Source organism: Ochotona curzoniae, unplaced genomic scaffold, assembly GCF_017591425.1.
Source record: "Ochotona curzoniae isolate NIBS_2020 unplaced genomic scaffold, NIBS_Ocur_1.0 contig_64, whole genome shotgun sequence".
NCBI classification, from domain to species: Eukaryota; Metazoa; Chordata; class Mammalia; order Lagomorpha; family Ochotonidae; genus Ochotona; species Ochotona curzoniae.
Window position 1 is genome coordinate 53,211,916 of NW_024466502.1, and position 14,176 is coordinate 53,226,091.

At 40.4% G+C, this 14,176-nt stretch overlaps 1 protein-coding gene across 1 annotated transcript in view; it reads right to left on the reverse strand.

The window, feature by feature from the left end:
• Window positions 1-4,122: 4,122 nt before the first annotated feature.
• RFC3 (replication factor C subunit 3) overlaps window positions 4,123-14,176 on the reverse strand; it is a 60,338-nt gene continuing 50,284 nt past the window's right edge. The window contains exon 12 of the transcript XR_005884951.1: window positions 4,123-4,185. The gene's annotated coding sequence lies outside the window, so the exon portion shown is untranslated. The remainder of the gene's footprint in view (window positions 4,186-14,176) is intronic.

The following is a 14,176-nucleotide window of genomic DNA, read 5'->3' on the forward strand; positions in this document are numbered from 1 at the left end:
TATACAAAGAAATCTGTATTCAAAGCACAGAATAGGCAAGACTCAAATGGATGCTCTAACTTGGAATATGTGTCTCCAAGTTGTAGCCTAATCCATTGTATCATAATACTGCCTCTCAAAATTTTCTGTACCAAAAAAAAACTTATATTATGATCTCATTTTCCCACAAACTCTTAGATGTGTCCTCTTATTATTTCTTCTAATCTTAATAGCTCAGTGAGGTAGGAGTTATGCTCAATTTATAGATGACAAAACCAAGACGAAGAGAAGTCAACTAAGACATCATCACAACACACACCTGATATTCTTGAGGACAGAGGTTACGATTCAACTTTCTATTTTGTATTAATGCCACAATAAAATAATTCCAACAGGGAACCACATTATGGCCCATTAAGTTAAGCTGCTGCTTGCTGCATTTACATCCCATATCTAAATGAGGGTTCAAGATTTGACTATTCTACTTCATACCTAGCTCCCCACTAATGCATCTTGGATGAAAGCAAATGATGGGCCAAATATGTGAGCCCCCAACTACCTTATGGGAGAACTGGATGGAATTTTGAGTTTCTAGCTTTGGCCTGGACCAGCCCAAGCCAGTGTGGCCATTCAGAGAATAAACCAGCAAACTAGGGATTTCTCTCTGTCTCTGTCTCTCTCTCTTTTTGTGTGTGTGTCTGTGTGTGTGTGTGTGTGTGTGATGGGCTTGCAGGTTACAATAAACAGTATAAGTCAGGAAAAGCTATGGCTTTTATAACATTTATATTCTCAACCATGAAGTTCATATTCCTAATACAGATTCCACATCAGTCTCAGATAGCTCCTGGTTATGTCTGTGGACCTTTTGTTCTTGGATAACATCTTAGATCTATTATTTTCAGGACTTCTTACAAAAGAAATACCTAATGATTTTACTAAGAATGACTCACTGAATCACTGTGCTTAATGCAAAACAATAACAAAAAGCACTGAATTTCCTACCACAGTGTGGACCTGAGAACAGCCAAATACATTAGAACGGCTAAGAGGGGAGCTCCAGGAACAGCCTTGACTACTTAATGATGCGTGGCTTTGGCTGAGTCATTCAATCTCCTAAACTTGAGGCCCTCCCCCCAGGTAAAATGTGGCTAATAACATCCACTGCGTAGATTCCTTATGAATCCAATTGGTACATTCATGTCAAACATGCTAATTCAGTGAAGCACTCAGGAATTAACTATTATCTTGTTGCCTCCCCAGAAAAGCAGAGTCAAGGTAACTGCTACCTTGAAGAGAAACACCTGATTATCATCTACTGCATTTATTTTTACATAAATCTATTTTGCCAGAATTTCACTTGTTCAGCAAATAGAGGGATTTGGGAGCTCAGAGAACCTTACTTGAAATCCATCCCAATCTAACCAGAGTCAGAAATAAAAAGGCAGTTTGTAAAAAGAAAATTGGATGCTCCCCTCATTGCCACCAGAGCATATCATGATGGTTATGTAAGGTAAATCAAAAATAGAATCTAATTTATAATCCATTGCTCTGTCAACTACAAAGGAATGTGTACCTTTTCAGAGGGTCAGCTCACCATCTCCTCAATATTTAGTAAAGTAGCAAAGTTTAACATTTAAGTAAAACTAAATTTATACACAACTCAGTGTCTTGAAATGTGTTAGGCTAAATATGTGAATGCTTTTATTGAGTTTTTAAGGTAAATGAGTTCATAAAACTGCTCATTTTGCTTCATAAAACAACAAACTGATTTAAATGAGGATTGCCAGTGGAAACCTGGAAGAATACAGACTTAAGTACAGCCCTAAAGCAGGCGTGCTTTGCTCCCTGGTGGAGATCACGTCTGTTCATTCCCTGGTGGGACAAATTACAGAGGAGCCTTCCTACGCACAATATTTCAAATAGTCAGAGTTCATGTTGATGAACACAGTGCATGGGCTCATTCAGTGAGTAACTACTGGATGAGCACTTCTTTGATGCAGGCATGTTTGCAGCAGTTAGAACCAGAAGAACCTAAAGCCCTGGTTAAACCTGAGGTAAAATGAAATTCAGTCTTTTTTTCTCAAGGGAAACACATGATTGAGAAGCTACAACCCAGGATAATCTTTCTCAGAAGAATACATTCACAGTAACTGTAGTAAAAAAACCAATATTTAATAAACATATTCTACGTATCAAGTCATATGGGGCATTGACAAGCGGTTACACAACCCCCCCTCAGTCCCAAGAAGGCTGCTTTATTAGCCTTAGGAAGCAAGGTGAGAAACTTGCCCAATGTCCATTAGGTAGAAAGCCAGGGAGAGTGGACTCAACCCAAGTCTTGGTCTTCACAACACTCCATGTGTAATCAGTTGGGGTGATATACTACCCAATGGTGCCCCGAGACACAAGTCCCCCTGAATCCCACCCTTGACAGGTCAGAGGACATTTCCTAGAGGTGCATTGAGACTCCAGAGGTGAGTCGGGATCATGTCTACTAGAGAAGAGTAAGAAAAGATCCTCTACATGAACAAAAAGAAAAACAGAGGTGGTTTCAAGGATCACTTGAATACATATGATGTCACAAATGTCCATACAAAATTGCCAAGTTAAAAATGAGCCTGTAGCTATATGCACTACATCCCTATTGAATTCTGAATATATCTATCGAATTTGAGTTCAAACTGTTGCTGCCTTGTCAGGATCAGACAAAATGATTCCATGGACCACTGGGCTAGAAGTTCCCCCACCCTTACCAGAGCAACCATTCTCTTAAGGATTGTGTGTAGCCCGCAAGAACCTCTAGGTATGCCTCAGCTTCCCCTCTCACTGCTCGCTATTCCTATGCCTCTTTAGAGATCAATGAAAACTTGGCATTTAAATGACCAAGCCTGCCCACCACCTGCCATTCTTCTGCTTAGATTAGAACTCCGTTCCTACAAAATGCTTGCTCAAAATACATTTTTCTCCAGGGAGCCTTCAATGAACTCCTCCAAGATGCTCCCCAGATAGGGATTAGGGTTCCTATCATGCATTCCTATGGCTCCTTTTACTTGTGTCATCACCACGCTAACAGCACCAAATCCAGTTTAAACACTGACCTTCTTCTTGAACACTGTATTAAAACAGTTTGTTTTATTCGCCACTGCAATTTTTAAGTGTACCACAATGCCAGGTACATAGTAGGCATTCAATATTGATTTGTAGAGTGAATGAAAAGATCTAAGTTTATGGAGTAACATCCCCATCTTGTGGCCTCTTAGAAGACTTGGTAAAGCAGCAGTGTGCCATGTTTTCATTTTCAAAAGTACAAGCAGACTCCCAAGACACATTTATTCAATGTATTGGATGAACTAACAGGGAAAGCAAGTTTTCAGCTGCCAATTCCAAATCCTACCATGTGTACACACAAAGAAGTAGAAATGTTTAGAAGAAATCTGAAAATATGGTGTTAAAAAGTCAATATAGACAAACAAATCATTACATCTACTTTCATCTCTGAATAAAAGAATTCTATCCAAGCTTAACCTCTGGAAGGCACATACCAATATTTCCTTGTGGACTGAGTCTTTCCCCCTGGATTCACAGCCTTCTTTGAACCACAGATCCTCAGCTGGTAAGCAGTATTGCTAAGCCCAGAACCTAAACCAGCTGGCAGTTATCCAGGGTCATGGTCATGATGCTTCTACCTAATCAGTTGGATTTGTTAATTATTAAGCAGTGATTGAGTAGGGGGTGCTGGAACGAAACAATGTGTGATTATAGATGGTTTTACTATGGACTCATAAGAAGATAATGGCATATACATGAAAGATACATCCAAAACGGGATGCTTTGGAATGGTGACTAGAAAGCAGTAAGAGCATTAAAGATTTACGGAGACATTAGAATAGGAGTGAAACATTTATATCCAAGTATCTAATTTTGACAGACAAGTCTATTCATTCCCCAAAATAATAATTGGAAACTTCAGAATCTAAGACAATTTAAACAGAAAAGAGGTACGATGAAAACTAACAATCAAAATGAATAGTAGTTTTCAAAAGGCTTTGACATGCCCCAATAATTATTGCTGATGCTTACTGGAACACTTCCCATTTGCCATGTGCTAAACATGTCACACAGAGTATCAACTTACCTTCGTGAAAACAGCAACACAATCTCAAAAACAGGTGTTACGTAGGAAGCCAGGATCTATGAAGCTTGTCACTGAAAGAATGTATTGGTTGATCATTAAGAATAAGAAACTAGCTGGAGGGATCACAATTCCAGAACTTCAGACATATTTTAAGGTGGCAGTAATCAAAATAGCCTGATACTGGTACAGAAACAGAGAGGAAGATCAATGGAGTAAAACAGAAACACCAAAATGGAACCAACATGTGTACAGCCATCAAATCTTTGACAGGAAAACAGAAAATGACTGAGAGAAAAAAGAAGGTCTCTTCAATAAGTGTTGTTGGGACAATTGGATAGTAACCTGCAGAACTAAGAAACAAGATTCCAACCTTTCACCAAACACAAAGATCAAACCTAAATGGATAAAGGATCTAAATCTACACCCAGAAACCATCAAACATTTAGAAGAAAAAATAGGGAATGATCTGCAATATGTAGGTGTAGGCACTGACGTCCTAGAAAAATCATCAAAAGCAAAGGAAGTCAAGACCAAAATAAACAAATGGAACTACATCAAACTAAGAAGCTTCTGCACAGCAAAGAAAATAATCAACAAAGTAAAAATGCAACCAACAGAGAAAATCTGTGCACACTACACAACAGATAGGGGGCTAGTATCCAGATTATACAAAGAACTCCAGAAAAACAATAACAAGCCAGTCAAGAAATGGATGAAGGATATGGGAGACACTTTTCAAAGGAACAGATCCAAAAGGCTAACAGGCATACAAAAAAATGCTCAAGCTTCCTAGCAATAAGGGAAATTCTAGTAACCACAGCACTTAGGTTGCACTTAGCTCCAGTGAGAATGGCCCACATACAGAAAACTGTCAACAATACCTGCAGGTGAGGATTAGGGATAAAGGAAGCCCACTCCACTGCTGGAGGAATTACAGGTAGTAGAGCCTCAATGGAAGTCAGTAAGGAGAATACTCAGGCAATTGAAAAATTTACCTACAACAACACCCAGAAATCCCACTTCTAGGAATATATCCAAATGACCTGATACATGAGAAAGCAATGTGCACCACTATATTCATTGCAGCACAATCAATAATTGCAAAAACATGGAAGCCCCTGGATGTCCATGAACAGAGGACTGGATAAAGAAACTGTGGTTCATCTATTCAATGGAATACTACTTGGATATTAAAAAGATTGAAATACAATCATTTGCAGCCAAATAGGCTGAATTGGAGACCATTATGCGAAGGGAAATGAGCCAATCCCAAAAGGTCAGATATCATACATATAACATCCATCAAAAATACACAACAACAATAAAAAGAGAATAAACACACATGTAACCCCACAATTCAATGATGTAACAGAGACCAGACTACCAGGAATCAAGGAAAATCAATGCAGTGCATTTCTACTAAGGAATGAAGACAGACTCAGATCTAAGTTTAAGAGACCGTGCCTTGTGTTGCTCAGGGCTCACAAGGCTATGCGATGTTCTGCACATCTTCTCAGAAAATGACTCTTGCTTCAACTTCAGTTTTAGGGTGGTAATTCTAATTACATTTTATGTGAACTTTTCCTTTTTGCACTTCCAAGTTATATTTGTATCTTTCTCAACAAGTTCTTAGATGCAATTCATTAATCAATCATCCATAATAGACTGATGGCTTGTAAACACCTTAGATTGTTACTATCCCTTTTATCACTGTTATATCTCAAGAGAAACAATTGTAATTTTTAGTGTAATTTCTTTAGTACCACTTGGATCATGCACTAGCATCTATTCCTACACGAAGGCTCTTGATATTGTTTTTCACCACTCTGGTGACACACTTTTGTCTCATGTTCATTAACTTCATGTTGATGAAAGTACTATTTTTCTCCCTGTTGTGGAACTGTGTACACTGGCTCTGTATTTAAGGGGATGGATAATAGAAGTGTAGCAGAAACTGACATGTTCAGAGGTGGAAAAATAGAGCAGTAAGTCTCTATGCATAGAGAATCAGGATGGAGTCCCAGGGAAACGGCTGAAGATGTCCTCACACTAGGATGCTGGACTCTCCAACACTGCTCATGCCTACGCTGTCAGGAGACACTTCAATGGCAGCATGAAGAACTTATGAGTGTTCAGGAAAGACATCCATATGGATGCTGGTTCTAGTCCCGGCAGCTCCACTTCCCATCAAGCTCCCTGCTTGTGGCCTGGGAAAGCAGTTGAGGATGGCCCAAAGCTGTGGGACCCTGCACCCATGTGGGAGACCCGGAAAAGGTTCCTGGTTCCTGGCTTCAGATCCACGCAGTACCGGCTGTTGTGGTCACTTGGGGAGTGAACCATCGGACAGAAGATCTTCCTCTCTTTTTCTCCTCCTCTCTGTATATCTGACTTTGTAATAAAAATAAATAAATCTTTAAAAAAAAAAACAGAGGGGAAATCAGTGGGGAGTGGAAGGACCTTAGGGAGGGAGATGAGAAACCCCAGTGCCTATTAAACTGTGTCATAAAACAATATACTAAAAGAAAAGAGTGGATTGGTTGAAGAAACTTTATTACTCATTTCAAACATTCTTGAAGGCCATACTTAGATTAGAAAAAATACTTATCTCAATATTGTCTCCTAAGCAAATCAAATCCAGTCCCTTTTAGTCATAGTCCTAAGTTTGCTTAGCCCAACTTTAGAAGTTAAATGACTCTTTAAATAATCACAGAACGGAGATAGAGCAAACATGAACAAATAAAAACATGCTTCATTTATTTTCCAGGTGGAAGCAATCAACCAATGATTCATTCATTCACTTAACACTCTGCAAACATTTATTGAGTACCTACTATATTTATTTTTAATAAAATATAATGTCAGGTTTTCAGAATGTTTGAAAATTGGTAAAGGTCATACAATTTGTAAATATTTTTACTCACTCTTCCAATCACTCACCAGGAATGAATTTTGGAGAGAGACATGCTTAACCTGTGTGGCTGGCACAGAAAGGACTAAACTCTGCATGGTGATGGCCTTCTGTCTCATGAGGTCTCCTTACTGCCCTGCCTTTGGTAACAAGTACCTCCTTGCTGTGAGTTGGCTTCTTCATTAAAGAGTATCTTTCAGATGATGAATACGTTTTCTTTACCATGCACTCTGTGTCTACTGGCACACCCTGAGGATACAAAGTCAAACAAACAAGTAGGCTTGGGGCAAATGTTCTCATGTCTCTTGCCATGGAGATAGAAGGGAAGAACATGAAGGAAGGAACAAATGAAACCATCTGCTCTGTGAATAAGGAAAATCTGGAACCAAAGCACCGTGAAACATTGTGGTAAACACCATTACTCAATACGACTTAGCACCAGCAGGAGTGTATTAAGACTCAATCATTATACTGACCAAAGTACTTCAACTCTCCTTTGCTAACCTATAAAACAGGGGCCCCTTCACTTATCCAGGGGCCAGGAGAATAGAGAGAAGTGAAAGTTCTGTATCAAGTGGAGAGAACTGCTTCCATCTTCCCTACTTGTGACTTCATGGTTTGAGTCCTTAAGGCTTCTATTTTGTTTGGTTTCTAAAGTCTAGAGAAAGGATACAGAAAGGTGGAGTGATGTGGCAGATGAAACAACTGTTCCCAAAGATAACCATGAATGACTCTTTGGAACTTTGGAATATAGTACTTCAGACAGAAAAAAGGTGTTTTTAATTTAATTATCTTGAAGTGGGAAATTATTTGGATCATCTGACAGGGACCAATGATAACAGTGGGTTGATTTTAGAGGGAGGCATAGCATCCCATACAGCAGTGTCTGGGTTGAAGTCCTGGCTCTCCTCCTGATCTTTTCTTAAATGATTTGAACTCTAGGAAGTAGCGCAGCTGAAGTAGAATCATTCCCATCCATGTAGGAGACCCAGCTTACATGCCAATTTCTCCTGTTCAGCCATTTTGGATATTCAAAAAGTGAACCAGCAGACAGAAGCTGCTTGCTCTCTTTCTTTCTCTCTCTCTTTCTCTCTCTCTCTCGCTCCTTCTCACTCTTGCTCTCACTCTTCTTCCCTCTCTCCCTCTCCCCATCTAGCCATCTCCATTCAAAATAAGTAAAATTTTTAAAATTTTCAAAAGATTACAGTGGAAGATGGTTGGATAAAAGCAAGAAGTTGGAGTGGTCCTGGAATTGAACATGCACCAAGGAATGCAGGTGTCCTCGGGGCAAAGCAAAGACACAGAAATAGATCTGCTGGGAACCTCTGAAGGAGTCAGCCCCAATGACATCTTGGTTTTAGCCCAGCAAAAGTGATTTGGGACTTCAGAGCTCTTAGAACAGCTATATGGTAAATGCTGAAGATTTTCACTTACTGGGTTTGTAGTCGTTTCTTACAGCAGCCCTGGGAAACAAATAGGATACTGTGTCCCCACTAAATAGAGCAAAGGACTGAGAATGACTTGATTTATGATGCAGTTGTAACTCACAACCAACTGGGGATTCTCACCAATCACATTACCTCTGTGAAGCATGACCTGCTTTTGCAGCAACTTTGCTGTCTGGTAGCCCTGATAGAATGTGACCGACATGGTGCTAGGGGTACTGACCACTTATATCCACATCCTCCTGTCCTCTTGATGATGTTCTAAAATGTCACTTTGGTTCTCTTTTCTAGGCCATTGCACAAGCAACCTTAACATGACATCATAAATCCTAGATATTGGCAATGAAGACACAGAGTACATAACATGTATTTATAAATCTCAGCATATGCTTTCTTAGTGCACATAAGTTGGTTTTTTTTTTTAACGTGGTGCTATCTATGGTGGATTTATTTTGAAAAAAAAAAAAAAAAACATAGCTTTGTACTGGCCAGACAAATGGCCCAGCTGTTCTACTGTGCCTACTGGGCTTTCCTCTCCTCCACTCTCTGTAGTAATTTTAATGAAAGCCCAGTACCAGCCCTCAGCACAGGTGGTGAGCCAGGCCCACCTGTCTTGCTTCCTGACAGGCTGTTGGACATGGATGCCTTCCACTGACTAAAAGTCATTATTATTTTGCCTCCTCTCCCTCTCTGCATTTTCCCCAGGAAGCTATGGTGCAATGTTATGTATTTAGAAACCTGATGTAAGCTGTTTCTTATTTTGCCACCCTTGAATTTCCCAACAAAATACATCTCTGTGCATCACTCTAGACACAGCCGAGAAGAATGATTGCAGTAACGGCATCCTGCTGTTTTATCTACTTCATTTTCTAGGGAATGAGCAGGCTCACCCAGGTAGCTGGCACTGGGTACGAGCTGAGGAGAGCAGTGCAGTGAGGCTTTTGCCCTTCGCTAGTCCTGGGCAAGGATTTGAAGCTGAGCCGTGAACTGCTTTCAGGCTGCCCAATTCTGTGAAGATTTTCACTGAAATCAAAATAGAAGCCAATACATTCCAAGCGCGACTCAAAGAGCCAGACTCTGGGTGCTTAGCAATTCTGACAGGATAATTCCGAGAAGGCTCACTGTGTTTTGTCCACTCCACAAAGGATGGCTCCCTCCCTTTCTGATGTTTGCAAAGGAGATTTTGGTAGAGGGGTGTTTGTTCTGTGTCAACAATCTTGCCTATGTCTGGAGCCTGTGAATAACAAATTGGGGCTTTCTAAAATGAGACTTGAAGTTAGCATGGTGACAGAAACTATTTCTGCATTTTAACATGAAAGGGATATGCCAGGAAGAGATTAACCCTCACTGTTGACAAGTCTGATGTTGACAAGGCTCCTCCTGAAGGTCAGAGGACAATGATGTCCTTGTCTCTCTCCCCACTTGATGTGCAGGCTCTAAAGCACTCAGTTCCTTCTCTATTGCCCTTCCCAGGGAAGCCCCATCCAGCAGTGAATTTAGACTGCTAAAAGAAGGACAAAGAGCCCATACTGGAAGCTAGAGACGAAAGGCAGAACTTTGGACACCGAACATGCAAGAGAAGTATACAATATCCTCCTTCACCCATAAATACGTGTCTCCTTGAGAAGGTATAATTTTCCATTAACGGAAGATTCCATTTTTCTATGTTTTTCTATTTTCTGTGAAAAACTAAATGACTATAAAAAAGTAAAAATGATTCCTAGGAAGCCCTCACTATTTTCCTTAGTTCTTTGTGTATTGTGGCACACTGTTCATAGAAATCAAATGTTATCCATGAGTCAGTCATCTAAAGGTCAATACTCTTTGTTAGAAGCAACAGAGAGAAAATACAACTGATTTAAGCAAGCAGAAAAATTGTTTACTAAAAGCATACTGTGTCTTTAGTTCAATCAGCAGGAAGGCCAGAGGATTCAAGTTAATGTGAAAACAGGCAGGGTCAGAGTAGAGTGGGGTGCCATGTGCAATCTGTTACAATGCCACTAACTGCTTACCACTAGCAGCTCACACATGCCACTATCAGACCATTTCATGCCCTTGTTCTCAGAAGTTGACAGGAGCTGCTGCTTTTGCTGGATTGCTGAATGCTGTGTTATCCTCAAACTAGCCCCTAGACTCATTCCTCAGTCAAATATGAATTTTCATGTCACATTCCCAGGAATGTTTAAATGTTCAAGCCTGGATAAAAGAAGCATCTCTCAGTAGGGGAGAGAATACCTGGTCATTCCAACCACTGAGGCCTCCCATTCACCGATTCATCACACTTTGGAGGTTCGTGTTCCAAAAGAAGGGCACTTGAATACTGAGCAGACACATAATAGCTGACGGTCAACATAGGTCTAGCTTCCTTCCCACCCAATATCTACATATACCCTTCACTTTGAAACACCCTTGCTCTTACAAAGCGTTGTTTTTTGAAGAATTAATTTTATCTCCTTCCCAAGGAAGGAGGGAAACCTAAACCTTGCTCCTGCTGCTTCCAACTGAAAATCTAAAAGGTCTAAGTGATGTTCTGTTATGTTCCGTCATAATATTATGCCACCAATAACCTGAAACATAAAGGTAATCCAAAACACATTTAAAGATGATACTGATTTTTTTTAAAAAAAAAGATGTATAAATTAGTACAGGTTTTGTGGGAAACAGTACAGAGGTTCCAGAAAAAGCTACAAATATAATTGTCCCACTGCTGAGTGCATACCAAATGGAAATGGAAATACTGTTGAAAATATTTCCCAATTGTCATGTATATTTCAGATTTTTTTCACAATGGTTAACAGGTGAAAATAACTTAAGTGCCCATCATTGGATGAGTCTGATGGAAAAATGGTATATAAATAGATATCATATATTACATAATATGTGATACTACCCAGTCATAAAAAGGATGAAATCTTATATTGTGCAACAATTTATCAAGGAAGTTTGATAAAATAAGCCACTCCCCCCAAAAATGTAAGAACAATATGATTTCAGTATTTATATATATTTTCTAAAAATTTTATAAAAGGGAAATAACCTCACATGTTTCATGTATATAGATTTAAGATCACTATGATATATGTGTCTACTCTTTCGTGATACAAGCAGGAAGCTCACTCGGGATGCCAGCGCCATGCTCCTGTACTTCTGGAATCATGAACCAATAAACTCTGCCTTCAACACTGTATGGTGTCAGACACTTTGCTAAGGCAATATAAAATGGACTAAGACACAAGGCAACTCCCCCAGGCAACAGTGGCATGAGATCAATAAATGAAAAAAATTCTCCATACTTTCCAAAGATCAATAATGCTTGTTGGAGCAGTTTCGCATATTTTCAAAAGAGTTATTCTTTCTTTTTTTTGAAGAACAGATTTTACAAAGACAGGCCTTCCATCTGCTGGTTCATTGCCAAATGGCACCAACGGCTGGCATTCAGCAGATCTGAAGCCAAGATCCAGCTGTTCCTTCCAGGTCTCCTACGTGGGTGCAGGGCCAGGAAACCTGAGCCATCCTGTGCTGTTTTCCCATGCCACAAGCAGGGAACTGAATTGGAAGTGGAGCAGCAGGAACATAAACCAATGTCCATACGAAATAATGGTGATACTAGTAGAGAATTAGCCTGAAACACCACATTACCAGCAATGTTTATACATTCTTAAAAGGAACTTCAGTGTTCCAAATTGTGATTACTCTGTATCCTGAAACCAGCAGAATCCTAGAAACCTGGCTCAGCACATTTGATCCTACTCATTTCTTTCTTGTTTGGAAACTCTCCTGGGCTTCTATACCACTTCGATCTAATTTTGCATCTCTTGCTGTTTCTCACCATTACTCACTATTTCAAAATAAGCTTATCTTGTTTTCCTCTGCCCACAATCTAGACAATAATCAATCATTATATTTTTTTAACCTATACACACTAGGCTTTCTCTCTCTTTTAAACTCCTATCTCACACCTCTAGCTTGTGCTAAATGTCTCAAAGTTGCATAGAAATGCCATATTTCTAAGAATGAACCTCCATGGGCCCGGTGCAATAGCATAATGGTTAAAGTCCTCGCCTTGAATGCGCCAGGGTTCCCATACGGGCCCCAGTTCTAATCCCAGTGGCCCCACTTCCCATCCAGCTCCCTGGTTGTGGCCTGAGAAAACAGTCTAGGACAGCCCAAAGCTTTGGGACCCTGCACCCGCATGCAAGACCCAGATGAGCTCCTGGCTCCTGGCTTTGGGTTGGCTCAGCTCCAGCCATTGCGGCCGCTTGGGGAGTGAACCATCGGAAGGAAGATCTTCCTCTCTCTTTCTCCTCTTCTCTGTATATCTGACTTTCCAATAAAAATAAATAAAATCTTAAAAAAAAAAAAAAAGAACTTCCACAAAAAAGAGCTCACCTTTATCGCAATTATGTTTCCACAGTTGTATTTGTGTTCTCCATTCTTCACAAACCCGTATCAAATGCTTCAATACACTGTCTTGAATCTATCTTATTTCTTTTTTTTTAAAGATTTATTTTTATTATTTTTTTATTGGAAAGGCGGATATACAGAGAGGAGAGACAGAGAGGAAGATCTTCCGTCCGATGATTCACTCCCCAAGTGAGCACAACGGCCGATGCTATGCCGATCCGAAGCCAGGAGCCTCTTCTGGGTCTCCCACGCGGGTGCAGGGTCCCAAGGCTTGGGCCGTCCTCGACTGCTTTCCCGGGCCACAGGCAGGGAGCTGGAAGGGAAGCGGGGCTGCAGGGATAGAACCAGCGCCCATATGGAATCCCGGGCGTTCAAGGCGAGGACCTTAACCACTGTGCCACTGCGCCGGGCCCTATCTTATTTCTTGGATAACTGTTATAATCAGCTTTTCATCACTATCACAAAATATCCAAGACAAGCCACTTATAATGAAAATAGGAATTCATTGAGCTCACAGTTTTGTAGATTAGAAGTCCAAACAGCATGATGCAGTATCTGGCAAAGTCTCCACAGAAGATTACAGAGCAAGAGCAAGGGACAGGCCAGCTGCCTACCCTGGAAGCTGGGAGGCAGGCAGCGTAGGCTCTAGCTGTTCTTGAGAGACTACATCAGAATTGAAAACAGGTTGCATAGGGAATACCTCAAATCCCCAGTATCCTAAAGATCTCCCACCAGGCCTTAACTCCCAAAGGTTCCATATCACCATTCCAGGCACGAAACCTTGAATCATCATCATTCGGGGAATTCTCAAACTCATATCCAAACCACAGCAATATCACTTCGTGCTAAACAATTTTGAAAGATTCCCCAGTGCTGCAGAAATTCTCTAGTTACAAACTTCATACTATCATTGACCTATTCAACATTTTACAAACTCCTTCCTCCTTCAAACAGACCCCCAGTTCACCCACCAACATTCAAGCACATCCCCCTCAACATAATCCCAAGTCCTGCCCTATCATATTTATTCTTCCCATATTCACTTCATTACTGGTTATGCTATTCCTTACATCTTTCACTTTCCAACCCTCCCCTATCAGGTGAACTATTTAAAGAAGCAGTAACTGGAGGAAACAGGAGAGAATGGGTAAAAGACACAAGAAGTACATGATGGCAAAATCCTAAAGATGGTTGTCTAGATAGCCTGAGTTATCCAATTAGTCCCTGGGCTCAGTGAGGGAGGGGAGAGCTAAAAACAAACCAAAACAAACAAAAAGAAATGGGCTAGAATTTCAGAGACTGAGG